The sequence below is a fragment of the Schistocerca americana genome, chromosome 10 (assembly GCF_021461395.2).
Source record: "Schistocerca americana isolate TAMUIC-IGC-003095 chromosome 10, iqSchAmer2.1, whole genome shotgun sequence".
Taxonomy (NCBI): domain Eukaryota; kingdom Metazoa; phylum Arthropoda; class Insecta; order Orthoptera; family Acrididae; genus Schistocerca; species Schistocerca americana.
This window is the reverse complement of record NC_060128.1, coordinates 86,127,806-86,142,928: the sequence shown is the minus strand read 5'-3', so window position 1 is coordinate 86,142,928 and position 15,123 is coordinate 86,127,806.

Sequence of the window (15,123 nt, the reverse complement as noted above, 5' to 3'; positions counted from 1 at the left end):
TTTTGCCCTCTACAGCTCCCTCTAGTACCATGGAAGTCATTCCCTCATGTCTTAGCAGATGTCCTATCATCCTGTCCCTTCTCCTTATCAGTGTTTTCCACATCTTCCATTCCTCTCCGATTCTGCGTAGAACCTCCTCATTCCTAACCTCATCAGTCCACCTAATTTTCAACATTCGTCTATACCACCACATCTCAAATGCTTCGATACTCTTCTGTTCCGGTTTTCCCACAGTCCATGTTTCACTACCATACAATGCTCTACTCCAGACGTACATCCTCAGAAATTTCTTCCTCAAATTAAGGCCGGTATTTGATATTAGTAGACTTCTCTTGGACAGAAATGCCTTTCTTGCCATAGCGAGTCTGCTTTTGATGTCCTCCTTGCTCCGTCCGTCATTGGTTATTTTACTGCCTAGGTAGCAGAGTTCCTTAACTTCATTGACTTCGTGACCATCAATCCTGATGACAAGTTTCTCGCCGTTCTCATTTCTACTACTTCTCATTACCTTCGTCTTTCTCCGATTTACTCTCAAACCATACTGTGTACTCATCAGACTGTTCATTCCGTTCAGCAGATCATTTAATTCTTCTTCACTTTCACTCTGGATAGCAATGTCATCAGCGAATCGTATCATTGATATCCTTTCACCTTATATTTTAATTCCACTCCTGAACCTTTCTTTTATTTCCATCATTGCTTCCTCGATGTACCGGTTGAAGAGTAGGGGCGAAAGGCCACAGCCTTGTCTTACACCCTTCTTAATACGAGCACTTCGTTCTTGATCGTCTTATTATTCCCTCTTGGTTGTTGTACATATTGTATATGACCCGTCTCTCCCTATAGCTTACCCCTACTTTTTTCAGAATCTCGAACAGCTTGCAGCATTTTATATTGTCGAACGCTTTTTCCAGGTCGACAAATCCTATGAAAGTGTCTTGATTTTTCTTTAGCCTTGCTTCCATTATTAGCCGTAACGTCAGAATTGCCTCTCTCGTCCCTTTACTTTTCCTAAAGCGAAACTGATAGTCACCTAGCTCATTCTCAATTTTCTTTTCCATTCTTCTGTATATTATTCTTGTAAGCAGCTTCGATGCGTGAGCTGTTAAGCTGATTGTGCGATAATTCTCGCACTTGTCAGCTCTTGCCGTCTTCGGAATTGTGTGGATGATGCTTTTCCGAAAGTCAGATGGTATATCGCCAGACTCATATATTCTACACACCAACGTTAATAGTCGTTTTGTTGCCACTTCCCCCAATCATTTTAGAAATTCTGATGGTATGTTATCGATCCCTTCTGCCTTATTTGACCGAAGTCCTCCAAAGCTCTTTTAAATTCCGATTCTAATACTGGATCCCCTATCTCTTCTAAATCGACTCCTGTTTCTTCTTCTATCTCATCAGACAAATCTTCACCCTCATAGAGGCTTTCAATGTATTCTTTCCACCTATCTGCTCTCTCCTCTGCATTCAACAGTGGAATTCCCGTTGCACTCTTAATGTTACCACCGTTGCTTTTAATGTCACCAAAGGTTGTTTTGACTTTCCTGTATGCTGAGTCTGTCCTTCCGACAATCATATCTTTTTCGATGTCTTCACGTTTTTCCTGCAGCCATTTCGTCTTAGCTTCCCTGCACTTCCTATTTATTTCATTCCTCAGCGACTTGTATTTCTGTATTCCTGATTTTCCCGGAACATGTTTGTACTTCCTCCTTTCTTCAATCAACTGAAGTATTTCTTCTGTTAACCATGGTTTCTTCGCAGCTACCTTCTTTGTACCTATGTTTTCCTTCCCAACTTCTGTGATGGCCCTTTTTAGAGATGTCCATTCCTCTTCAACTGTACTGCCTACTGCGCTATTCCTTATTGCTGTATCTATAGCGTTAGAGAACTTCAAACGTATCTCGTCATTCCTTAGTCCTTCCGTATCCCACTTCTTTGCGTATTGATTCTTCCTGACTAATGTCTTGAACTTCACCCTACTCTTCATCACTACTATATTCTGATCTGAATCTATATCTGCTCCCGGTCACTGAACTGTTCACAGTAACACACCCTCTACCCTACCTTCCTATGCATAACGAATCCTACTCCTGTTATACCATTTTCTGCTGCTGTTGATATTACCCGATACTCATCTGACCAGAAATCCTTGTCTTCCTTCCACTTCACTTCACTGACCCCTGCTGTATCTAGATTGAGCCTTTGTATTTCCCTTATCAGATTTTCTAGTTTCCCTACCACGTTCAAGCTTCTGACATTCCACGCCCCGACTCGTAGAACGTTATCCTTTCGTTGATTATTCAATCTTTTTCTCATGGTAACCTCCCCCTTGGCTGTCCCCTCCCGGAGACCCGAATGGGGGACTATTCCGGAATCTTTTGCTAATGGAGACATCATCATGACGCTTCTCTAATTACAGGCCACATGTCCTGTGGATACACGTTACGTGTCTTTAATGCAGTGGTTTTCATTGCCTTCTGCATCCTCATGTCGTTGATCATTGCTGATTCTTCCGCCTTTAGGGGCAATTTCCCACCCCTAGGACAAGAGAGTGCCCTGAACCTCTATCCGCTCCTCCGCCCTCTTTGACAAGGCTGTTTGCAGAATGAGGCTGACTTCTTATGCCGGAAGTCTTCGGCCGCCAATGCTGATTATTTATCAAAATTTAGGCAGTGGCGGGGATCGAACCCGGGACCGAAGACGTTTTGATTATGAATCAAAGACGCTACCCCTAGACCACGGGTACCCTGCCATTAGAATGTCTTATAACTCCACATAATAATTTGTAAATTGTACTGGAAAACGCACTTAGGAACCCTGTCAGGGAAAATCACACAACCAAGAGCATTCTCCTGCTGCCATCCATCTGTATAAATAACGATAAAACGATGCTACGTACTTAAATAGACGAAAACAAAGTTGTAAAAACCATATCTGGAGTACAATTTTTCGGGTACTGCGTCAAGCTTAAAATCACTTAGGGCCCCGAAGACACCAAGGCGGCAATGCGTTCCATCCCTGGGTGTGTATTTTCACGCCCGAGAGATCCAGATCCTTGAGGCAGGCCGTAGCACGTATACCAAATGGCTGGGTCGCGTGCGGTCGATTCCTGAATAGTCGTTCGAAGGCGGGTTGGATCACTGAACTAAATGCCAACGACTGAGGTGACGCTGAGATTTTCAGCGCCTGTCGAGCCAAAAGGATGGAGGGTCTGTATGAGGCTCCTTGCGGATGATGATGCTGTCTACAAGAAGATAGCAATACCTTAAGACTGTAACAAAGAATAGGTACCTCATCCAACAAAGCAGTGGCCTACAAAACTTGTTCGACCGATTTCTGAGTGCTTTCATCAGTCTGGAACCTTCAGCATAGATGGAAATCCGAGAAAGAACAGCGCCTCTCATCACGGGATCGTTTACTCGGCGCGAGAGTACTATGGAGATGCTCAAGAAGCTCCAGTGGCAGACGCTACAAGAGAGGCGCTCTGAATCTCGGAGTGGTTTACTATCGAAGTTCGGAGAGAATGCGTACCGGAGAGAGTTCGCATAACATATTGCTTCCCCGCCTTAGACGTCTCGCGAAATGACTACAACGAGAAACTAATACGGAGGTTTACTGTCAGTCTTGCTTCCCACGCACTACTGTCGAATCGAAGAGGGAAATGGTGCATCAGATAGTGATATGAAAAGTGCCCTCCACCACGCAGCGCCAGGCGGCTTGAGGAGTATAGGTGAGCAGAATGAACGATCTCCATTCGCGATTCGCTATTCCCGCTTACAGCGCCCGCGTAACGTGCTGTCTTCTGTCAGGAAGTTTCTTAATTTCCGTTGCAATGCGTGTTGGAAAACATCGATCGTCGATGGAAAAATCTCTTTCTTGGCATCAGCCTGGTCGGAGCCGACCACCGCTCATTTAGAAGAATTAGGCACAGATCGGCCTATTATCTTCAGGCCGAATAAAAAAAAAACTGAAAGCGATTCCGGCGAGCACCATAGCATAGAGGAATGGATCACAGACACGTCCACAAAATGATGTGTGTCAACATCGGAGCGCTGCCAAACGTGTGTAACTGGTTCCAGGCGGTCATGAGACACTGACATAATTCATGGCATTGCAGTGGTGTGTATGTCTCGGTGAAGAAAACACACAATAGCTGAAAGGAGCCACTGAGATTGGACGTGCTCATTAGCACACCATAAACAAACTTGGACTGTCTACAAGGACTGATGCGCCAGTCACAGAAATGCACCAAAGTGTGAAGACGGTGGCCGTAAGAAGATCATAGCGGAGAAAGACCAGAGTGTCAATGACGATCAGTTACAAATACCAGAGCAGCTGAAACTTACTGGCAGATTAAACTGTGTGCCGGACCGAGCCTCGAACTCAGGACCTTTGCCTTTCGCAGGCAAGTGCTCTCGTTCTGGAAACATCCCCCAAGCTGTGACTAAGCCATGTCTCCGCAATATCCTTTCCTTCAAGAGTGCTGAAGTTCCGCAGGAGAGCTTCTGTAGAGTTTGGAAGGTAGGAGACGAGGTACTGGCAGAAGCTGTCAAGACGGGGCGTGAGTCGTGCTTGGGTAGCTCAGATGGTAGAACACTTGCCCGCAGAAGACTAAGGTTCCGAGTACAAGTCTCGGTCCGGCACACAGTTTTAATCTGCCAGGAAGTTTCATATCAGCGCACACTCCACTGCAGCGTGAAAATCTCATACCAGAGTAGCTGCTGCTATCAGTGAATGCAGGTCAGTTGAAAGGGTACAGTACCGCCCGACATTGAAAATAGGTACAACATACTTCATTATTTTTGTCAGAACAACACATTTTTTTTGTAAAATAACTCAATTTCAATTAATACAGCGAAGCTGGATACCAGTGTGGGAAAGAATGACAATTTATTTATTTAATTGATCACATGTGCACTCCCACAAAATAAATCCCTGCATCCAGTTTGGTGAGATCTGTGAAGTGAATGAATGTATGGTCGTCTGCTAACCGCAGATAGTGAATGTGAATATATGATCATCTTTGAGTCGATCCTTTGGCCACCTTTGGTGGGACCAAAGAGATGAAATTTACCTGAGCTTTGAGCGCCTGAAATGTGGCTGACCAATACGGTAGCAAGGTGCTCCCTCACTTCGACAGAGGGGTGAGAGGACCTGAAGAACGGCCATGTTTCGGCACTCTGCCGCTGGATCTTGTGCTGTTAAGACCTGTTTTAGTTGTGCTCCGTAAAGACAAAAGAGTGGAGACATGGTATGCGTGTGGAATATTTAAGAGTAGTTTGAAATAATAATTTCTCTATTTCAGGAACTTTTGTGGGGAGAATTAAATGTCAGGCAGGTAATATTAATGGGTCGTAGTAATCTTCGGAAGTGACCAACGGTCACAATGAAACCACGTGTAGCAATAAGTTGAAATACTTCCGTGTGCTTAAGTTAAGCTGAATTACTAACGTGTGTACAATAAGTTGAAATATTTAAGAAATAGCGTGTGTACCATAAGTTGAAATATTTAAGAAATGGCGTGTGAAGGACTTGAAATTAGAGATGAGTACTTCCACGTGGTGAGTACTGTGTGAGTCTCAATCTGTGTGTGAGACAAAGGATAAAGAGAAGTACTCGTCCATGGTATCAGTTGAGGACTCGCGTGTGTGATGTATATATTCTTAATATTACTTTGCGTGATATGATTCCGTGTGACGCTAGATTTAAACTCAGAGAGAAGCAAGGTGAGTCGGCCGTCTATCCAGCAACGCCACTTGGCTTGCATTGCACAGGAAGTCGTGCATATATGTCCAGAGTTCATAGTAGGAACGTAGAATTACAAAGTGGGGCAGTGTCGTGTGAAACTGGGATAAATACTAATTGAAGTGGGAAAACTGAAAGTGATAGTGTTGTGACTATTTAGTGTACTGCATTCCATGTTGTAGTGTGGTGTATGTCATGTAATTTGGGTATGTGTGGTTTGCATGGGAGAGTAGGGAGGTAGTTTCGAAAGATTAGTGGGTTATCCTTGTTCCTTCTGTACCGTTGGATCTGGAGGAAAGTTTCGTGATGATGACTGTGAGAGTCGAAGTGTGAGATATAGCAAAAGATCCACCATCCTATCCAGAAAGTGCACTGTAGCGTTAAATAATTACGAGACCATAATATAGAGATTCACCAATGTAAAGCCATGCCCACTGGGCGGAATTTCTCATGTGTTATTGTTGTAGGTTATAGAATTTGTGTGTTTAGGATATAGAATTTATCGGAATAAATAAGATAGTGAAAAGAAAAAGATTGGACCTTTCCTTGGAATTGTATGTTGTCATGATGTCCCGAATTTGTAATGTGTGCGCCATTCATATTCAGTGCGGTGGCCACGTGTTGATAAAAGCCGTTAAATAAAAGACAAAAAGAAAATGTGGTATTGCCAGTGCGTAGTGAACAGTCAGAGTTCTGCAAATCACTGATAGATATGCGTTTCCGTTGCGTATTATTCATACAGGAGGATAATTTGTAACTTAATTGTGAGTACGAGAGTTCATGTTACTCGATAAATTAAGAATGAATCCACTCGCTTGGCAGACCACTCATCTTGCAGGCCTGACTGCTTGATGCCACAGTATGAGCAAGGCATGTGGGTGCCTTTCACAGTCTCTTCCAGTTTCCGCGCGAAACTAGACAGAAACCATGCAACAGACGTCTTGTAACGTCCCCTTAGAAAAATTAATGAAACTTCTTATGTTATTTGATTTTCAAACAGCTGAGCAAAACTGAACGTACTCAGACATTCACTAAAGTGACGCACAATATTTTTAGCGCAACGCAATCTGACTTTCGATAATCCCTACAAAAGGATGGCCCTGACTAACGATAGCCTATACCTTTCATGAATTCTTACTTCACAAAAATCTTCGTTACTCGAACTATTGCAATATAGGCGAGCACCAATACTGCCAGCTAAATAAAAGATTCCAACTACTGAAGGCACTAACTACTGATAGGCATAGTTAGCAAATGAAAGATTTTGACAGAACAAACAATGTCTTTACCTCATTAGTGTTCAAAAGTCATAATATATATATTAGTTCATGACATCCAGACGCCGAGTAGAGGCGTTGTCCGACGGGTATCGATTTCGCTTGGTACCAGTACTACGTCATCTACTACTCTCCAGAGCCTGCGTTTACATCTGTGCTCGGTTAATGTCTGTGAAGTGCGTGGCAGAGGGCGCTTTCCCTCAATAACTGCGGCAGCTCTTCTAAGCTGCGAGACGCTTCTTCTGACTAAGAGTTCAGGGTGAGAGAAGACAAGGGGTGTGGATAGCGACCAGGTGTTGAGGGTGGGAGGTGTCAGCCGCAGGCGGCGGCCGGCCACGCCTACAACCCCCGCGACGCTCGGGGGCAGCGAGGCTAATAAATGAACCCGTCTGCCCCAGGCGGTCTGCTGCGGTGCCACGTGGGGGCGAGAGGTCCCCGACTCCTTCACAACCAACAGCCCGGTTATATAGAGGCTGGCGAGGTATCTTGTAGCACGTACGGGTAAGTTCACAAGACGTCCACATAACCGCAGGCATATACAGGGTGTTACAAAAAGGTACGGCCAAACTTTCAGGAAACATTCCTTACACACAAAGAAAGAAAATATGCTATGTGGACATGTGTCCGGAAACGCTTACTTTCCATGTTAGAGCTCATTTTATTACTTCTCTTCAAATCACGTTAATCATGGAATGGAAACACACAGCAACAGAACGTTCCAGCGTGAATTCAAACACTTTGTTACAGGAAATGTTCAAAATGTCCTCCGTTATTGAGGATACATGCATCCACCTCCGTCGCATGGAATCCCTGATGCGCTGATGCAGCCCTGGAGAATGGCGTATTGTATCACAGCCGTCCACAATACGAGCACGAAGAGTCTCTACATTTGGTACCGGGGTTGCGTGGACAAGAGCTTTCAAATGCCCCCATAAATGAAAGTCGAGAGGGTTGAGGTCAGGAGAGCGTGGAGGCCATGGAAATCGTCCGCCTCTACCAATCTATCGGTCACCGAATCTGTTCTTGAGAAGCGTACGAACACTTCGACTGAAATGCGCAGGAGCTCCATCGTGCATGAACCACATGTTGTGTCGTACTCGTAAAGGCACATGTTCTAGCAGCACAGGTAGAGTATCCCGTATGAAATCATGATAACGTGCTCCATTGAGCGTAGGTGGAAGAACATGGGACCCAATCAAGACATCACCAACAATGCCTGCCAAAACGTTCACAGAAAATCTGTGTTGATGAAATGATTGCATAATTGCGTGCGGATTCTCGTCAGCCCACACATGTCGATTGTGAAAATTTAGAATTGATCACGTTGAAATGAAGCCTCATCCGTAAAGAGAACATTTGCACTGAAATGAGGATTGACACATTGTAAGCGTAGGCTTCCGCGGCCGTTGTCTTCTTCAATAAAATTCTTCAGGGTATCAGATGCGGTCTGATACCCTGAAGAATTTTATTGAAGATTGACACATTGTTGGGTCAACCATTCGCAGAGGTGTACCCGTGGAGGCCAATCAGCTGCTGATAGTGCCTGCACACGTTGTACATGGTACGGAAACAAGTGGTTCTCCCGTAGCACTCTCCATAAAGTGACGTGGTCAACGTTACCTTGTACAGCAGCAACTTCTCTGACGCTGACATTAGGGTTATCGTCAACTGCACGAAGAATTGCCTCGTCCATTGCAGGTGTCCTCGTCGTTCTAGGTCTTCCCCAGTCGCGAGTCATAGGCTGGAATGTTCCGTGCTCCCTAAGACGCCGATCAATTGCTTCGAACGTCTTCCTGTCGGGACACCTTCGTTCTGGAAATCTGTCTCGATACAAACGTACCGCGCCACGGCTGTTGCCCCGTGCTAATCCATACATCAAATGGGCATCTGCAACTCCGCATTTGTAAACATTGCAGTGACTGCAAAACCACGTTCGTGATGAACACTAACCTGTTGATGCTACGTACTGATGTGCTTGATGCTAGTACTGTAGAGCAATGAGTCGCATGTCAACACAAGCACCAAAGTCAACATCACCTTCCTTCAATTGGGCCAACTGGCGGTGAATCGAGGAAGTGCAGTACACACTGACGGAACTAAAATGAGCTCTAACATGGAAATTAAGCGTATCCGGACACATGTCCACCTAACATCTTTTCTTTATTTGTGTGTGAGGAAATGTTTCCTGAAAGTTTGGCCGTACCTTTTTGTAACACCCTGTATTGTCTTGTTACTTTGAGGTTTCGAGATCCGTTACCGACGATTATGATCAACGTTTCTTAAAAATGATGTTTATAATATTGCTTTTGCTGTTTGAAGTTGTATTTCGGTGGTTTATTCTTCTGCAATTTGAAGTGGGTCCGTAATGGGTGCCATGTCAAATGCAAATGCTAGACAGTCTACAGCGATCGTGTTTGTCTTTCTTCCAAGTTGTACGCATTTATTACTTACGGCCTTACTCGGCTCCCTGACCACTCTCTCTGACGCACATTTAAGTAGGGACGACAAGACATTCTCTTGTTTTACTCATTTTATTTCCAAATTTATAAATTTTACTTTTGATGGGTTAGTTGAAGTTGCTATAATTTGTTTTTATTTTGTTCCTTGTCCGAACTTTTTTAAAATGTTGAGAAATGTATTCCTACCAACTTCCTTTTAAAATTTCCACATGCTGTAAAGTTTTAACTCAGTTTTAAAAGTAGTTTGATTACTGTAATACACAATACACTTGCAACATTAACTGAAATTTCTATCGGTACTTGACAGAACATGACAATGATATTAAATACGAAACACTTTGCTGACGTTCTGTGTTGATCAGGAACTGGCTTTCAGGTTCTTATCCCATCACCAGGGACGCCAGATGAAGCGAAAGAGACAGATGTAATGGCGTGCGATTTACACAGTTATTACGGCACAGTTATTACTTTTACAAAAGACACACGATGACAGAGTATTTACAGAGAAACGAATTTCATGTCTCGCAGACATAGATGCAATTAAAAATTAAAAAGTTTATGTCGATATGAGCACATTTAACAGCTGGGAGCACTGCGTGAAAGTATGTGCTCCTCAGTTACGCACAACTTCGGCAACTGGGTTACTGGAACACGAGAGAAGCTCGCGACTAGGAAACGTCTTTCAACAAAAACTATACGTATGATTTAGATTGTGACGTTTACGTTCGAAAGGTGACCCTAGAGCAAACCCTTCAAATCATTGACGTAGAATGCCATCTCAGTTGTAAACGAGAAAAAACAGTTTCGTTTCTCGCCTCTGAAAATTACGTTCCAATTTACACAAATATTAGACTGCAGTTGTAAATTCATCTTTTTGTGTCTGTTGCTAATTGCAACGATACACAAAGAAATTTCATTTTTCATTTTTAGTTAAATGCAGTTACACGTACGCGTCATGTCTAAACACCGATTATCTCAGCGCGTTTTGTATATTCTGTGTCATATCTATGTAAGTCACACAACGTTTTATCTGTGTTTGCGACTTTCAGTTGTCAGGTCGTGATGGGCTAAGGAGCTGAAAGCAGATTCCTGACCAAATGAATAGTGCTTTACAAAGCATTAGGTAAGTGTTTCGAATTTAATATTATTAATATGTGTAGTCTTAATGACCACTGAATCATACTGCGTAACGCCATGTCCGCCTACAATAGAGGATGTGTTCATTACCCAACTACAACTTAAGTGTATCTGTGACTGCATAATAAACCTCTGATTAAGCCTAAATTCATAAATCCGTCGCTCGTACCGCCACAGCATGCCCTACTCTGCTAATCTTCTTTCCGTCCTCCTGAAGGAATATAAAACAAAATAGTCGTGTCTTTGTAAGAGTAGCAGATCTACTGAGACCAAGTACGCTGGTAAAACGGCAGACAATCGCTGTAGATTGCACTTCTCAGTGCTGATGGTAGGAGGTTTTGGGTTCGAGGGCAGAAGCATGACTCCATTTAGTGGGTGAGATGTTGGAGTCGAGCGGACAAAGTCAGGAGTGGCGTTACATGGAATATCAATTTATATGAATTGTGCGAATGAGGGAGACGATGAATAAAGGGAAGTGAAACGTAATGAGAGAAGGAATATTTAATAGTGGAAGTTGGCAGAGGTTAAAATAAAGCATCGTTATGGACAAAAGGATAGAAAATATCGACCGAGTTAACTGTCCGTATCGGGGATACGGGGTACCAACACTGCTCCGGATCACGGTGCAACAGCGAGCTGTGGTTAGCCCGCCACTCTGGATTTGGGTTTTAGGCGGTTTTCCACATACGACTAGGCGAATAGCGGACTGGTACCCGCGTCCAGCCTCAGACAGACACTACGCGAACATTTAGGAAACATTTTCACACTTCAACATACATTTGTTCTAGGCCCAGAGAGCATAGACACTCCACCCAGGGGGGAATGGACAGGTAAGGAAGCGCATCTGGCCACTTGCCATCACCATTCAACACCGCCAAAACCCGTATAGCAAGTGCAAAGTCTGTGGAAGAAACGGGAAAAGACGAAAGCAGAAGAAAACAAAGGTGGTCCCGTATTTTTGTCTATATCCTGTACGTCTATAGGATGTGAAGCGTCACTACTGCAGTAGCGAGTACCCCACCTTGGTGACAACCAGTTGCAACAGTTATCGAAACGTCGGTGTGTGTAACGATGTAACGATGCTCTCCGTTATACGGCAAAAGTCCTTTTGAAAACCTTCAAAATATGTAGTCCACTAAAAATCTTAATCGCATAGAAAACGTCTGACTATTTGAGCCAGAAGGCGAAACATGAATCAGCTCTAGCATTCTGTGTGGTGTCTGTTCTAAGTCGTGTATCCCTACCACTTTCGCGCAACGACGCTCTGAGCGTGTTTTTTTAGGGAATTGACTAGTTTGAACCTGGGACCTGTTGCTGGTAAGGAGACGCCAGACCACACATGACATGTAGAGTTCAGAAGAGTTCAGTGAGACTAGCGATGATATAATGAAATACTTAATGATTTCAGCGTCAGCTCCACTGCACTGCCTGTAAAAGAATCTTAATACTAACTAAATTTAGTGGAAGGGGTCCAAGGCTTTCCTATTTTTAGTTAGCTGGTAAAATAACACCGAAAAAGCAGTTAAGTTTACCATTGGAATTTTTATTCTACTCACAAAACATTGTTTATAAATTGCACTATTGATAAAAGGAAATGTTTTAATACAGGATGGTAAAAACCAACTGCGTTCAACAAAAATGTGAACGAATATTCCCTGAATGGGTTTCCAAGTTCTATAATGGATCGAAGGATGACCTATGTCAGATCACATCTATAATCTAGGTTTAAGTGAAGTTTCATAAAAGAGATAACTATCAAAAATGGTCTACAGTGACCCTCAATTATCTTTAATTACTTATTTAACTTGTTGTAAATTACAGTGGCTGATGTGGCTCCTCAATAATTATATAACAGAAAAACCATCGCGTTTCAGATTTTAACTTCCAGTAGTAAATGAGAACACCATGAGCTTTAATTGACGATCGACACTAGAATTACGCAAAAAGGGGATGTAACAGATGAGACTTCTGCAGTTCTGAGTGAAGCCTTATGCGCTCTTATGCGGCATCGCGCGCGTTCATTACCTTGTCGGTGTTCGTCAGGGGGCGGCGAACAGCACAGCTCCGCTCACCTCGCCGTCTCGGAAGCAACTCTCCCCTAACTTCTCCTTACTACAATTTACCGAAGTTGGTTTAAGAAAAGCTATCTGGCTGTGTTTTCAACTGACCAATCAAGGTCTTAATGTTAACCTTAAGCACCGCCTACAAAAATTCTGTCTATCCAATGAGAAACGTTATACTTTTCGTGGTGGGGCAATGTTTTTAACGTTTGCTACGTAACAGAGACGCGTATAGTCTCACGCTAAAACTTGCAGCTGGTGTGGCCCTTTTAGTGTTATCGTAAGATCTATACTGTTCTTCTGGAGGGCTGTATCTTTTAACATGGGCTGGGGGGTGGTCTTGGCGGTTGGCTGGCGACGTGGGTGTCCGTCCCTTATCGTAGGGCCTCCTAGCCTACACAGCTCTGCTCTCGGCTTCTGTTCTCGTTTCTCCCCTCGGAAATGAGTCTGTTTCACGGTGGGAAGGTATGACATGCATTTTGGCTTTCTTGTGTTAGTCTGTGGTATTCCATTTGCTCACTCGTTGATCGTATTACTTTGGTTAATTTAATGTCAGGATTTATTCGGAGCTATGTGACATACTGCCGGATTTGCTATCATGTCAGGGTTTTCATGGAAGGTGTTGGATTTGCCTGACACCTTACACAGCATCCCCGCAGTTTGATAGCTATATGGGGTCCAATCGTAAGTGAGCGTCCATGGCCATGTCTGGCATTACTGCAGATACTTGGCAGACACCAACTCGCCGAATTTAGGCCATGAACAACGCTACAGGCAGTGTTCTTGGTACTGACGTCTTGCCTTCTCATGTTGACTAATTACTTGAGCGGTATGCTCGCAACTACGAGGCACAGAAGAGTGTATAGAGTAGTCACTCACTTTTGCTGAGCGTGAGACGATTACATTGGTACCTCTTGGTGTGCTCTTACCTGAAACAAACAGAGAATGTGTGTGTCAGATATCGGGAATCGTTAATAGCAGGATTAAACAACCCTAAATATGATCTGGACGTTCCGCTAGCCTCGTAGTAAACACACATCCCTGATGATGGTAACTTGCAAAAGTGATCGGTACATCTGACTATACAACGAAGCGACGACCCTGCCACATAGCAGGAAGATGGTTAAATAAAGATGACAAACGGAGCTAACCAGTGTCGCAGCAGTGTAAACAGTGAATCTAACTCTGCCTCGATCTTCAGCCTTCACTAACGACGTCATCCGAGACATGTGACACATCTAAGTGATCCAGTGGCAGTGGCAACAGTACTGTTTGCCAAAAAAGGAGCAAGCTTTCGAAGAGTGCTGGATCACATCTTGTATTTTCATTTAACTGTCTCGTACTGAACTTGGTATCACTGTATGTGATACACGAGTCAGAGTGCTGGACATAATACGTATGCGTTCCCTCAAGCGCAGCTGAAGGCGTTTCAATAATTTGTTCTTGTTTGCCAAGTTCTGTGGCATTTCAAATAAATTTTAGTCCTTTGTGTGTGTGTGTGTGTGTGTGTGTGTGTGTGTGTTTCTTTTATCTTCTGCTTGTCTTTCCTGCCAGTTACAATGGTAGAAAACGGGGAAAACCCAATTGTCTTCGAAAGTTGGGTAATAATGTTGTAATTAATTTAATTTATGGTAAGGTTATATGGGACCAAATTGCTGAAGTCATCTGTCCCTAGACTTAAACACTACTTAATCTAACTTGGAACTAATGCTAAGGACAAACACACACACACAAACACAAACACACACACACACACACACACACACACAAACACACACACACACACACACAAACACACACAAACAAACACACAAACACACACACACAAACACAAACACAAACACAAACACACACACACACACACACACACACACACACACACACACAAACACACACACACGGGGCGGGGGGAGGGGGGGGGGGGGGGGAGCCGCGCGAACTATGACAAGGCGCCGTAGAAAACGCGGCTACCTCGCGCGGCGTGTACGCAATTCTTGTACCCATACTTTCCGGTACTTTGGTTGTTTCATCGCACACAAACAACATACAATAACGGCCATAAATAACGGCCCACAATTTATTTCACGCAACTTATTCATTCTAAAGAGTTAGAATTTGGTGACAATATGCATGAAAATTTCTTTAACAACTACTGATTTTACACATAGTCTATATCACCTTATGCGGCCTTACGCCAACATTGTTTAAGAGTATGCATTTCCTCGGTTTACTTCCAGCGTCAGTTTCGGACGAGATCCCAAGATTTGAACGGCTGCCCCCCATCATCGTCAGAGGCTAAAGACTGAATTGGCAACTCCTGTTAAATAAGCACAAGTTTATGTCTGAACAATCGAGAATGCTTGATTACGCATCAATCTATTGGGGCTCTGTGATCAGGGAAGTAGTTTAAATTAGACTATCTGAAAACAACTACAATACAGG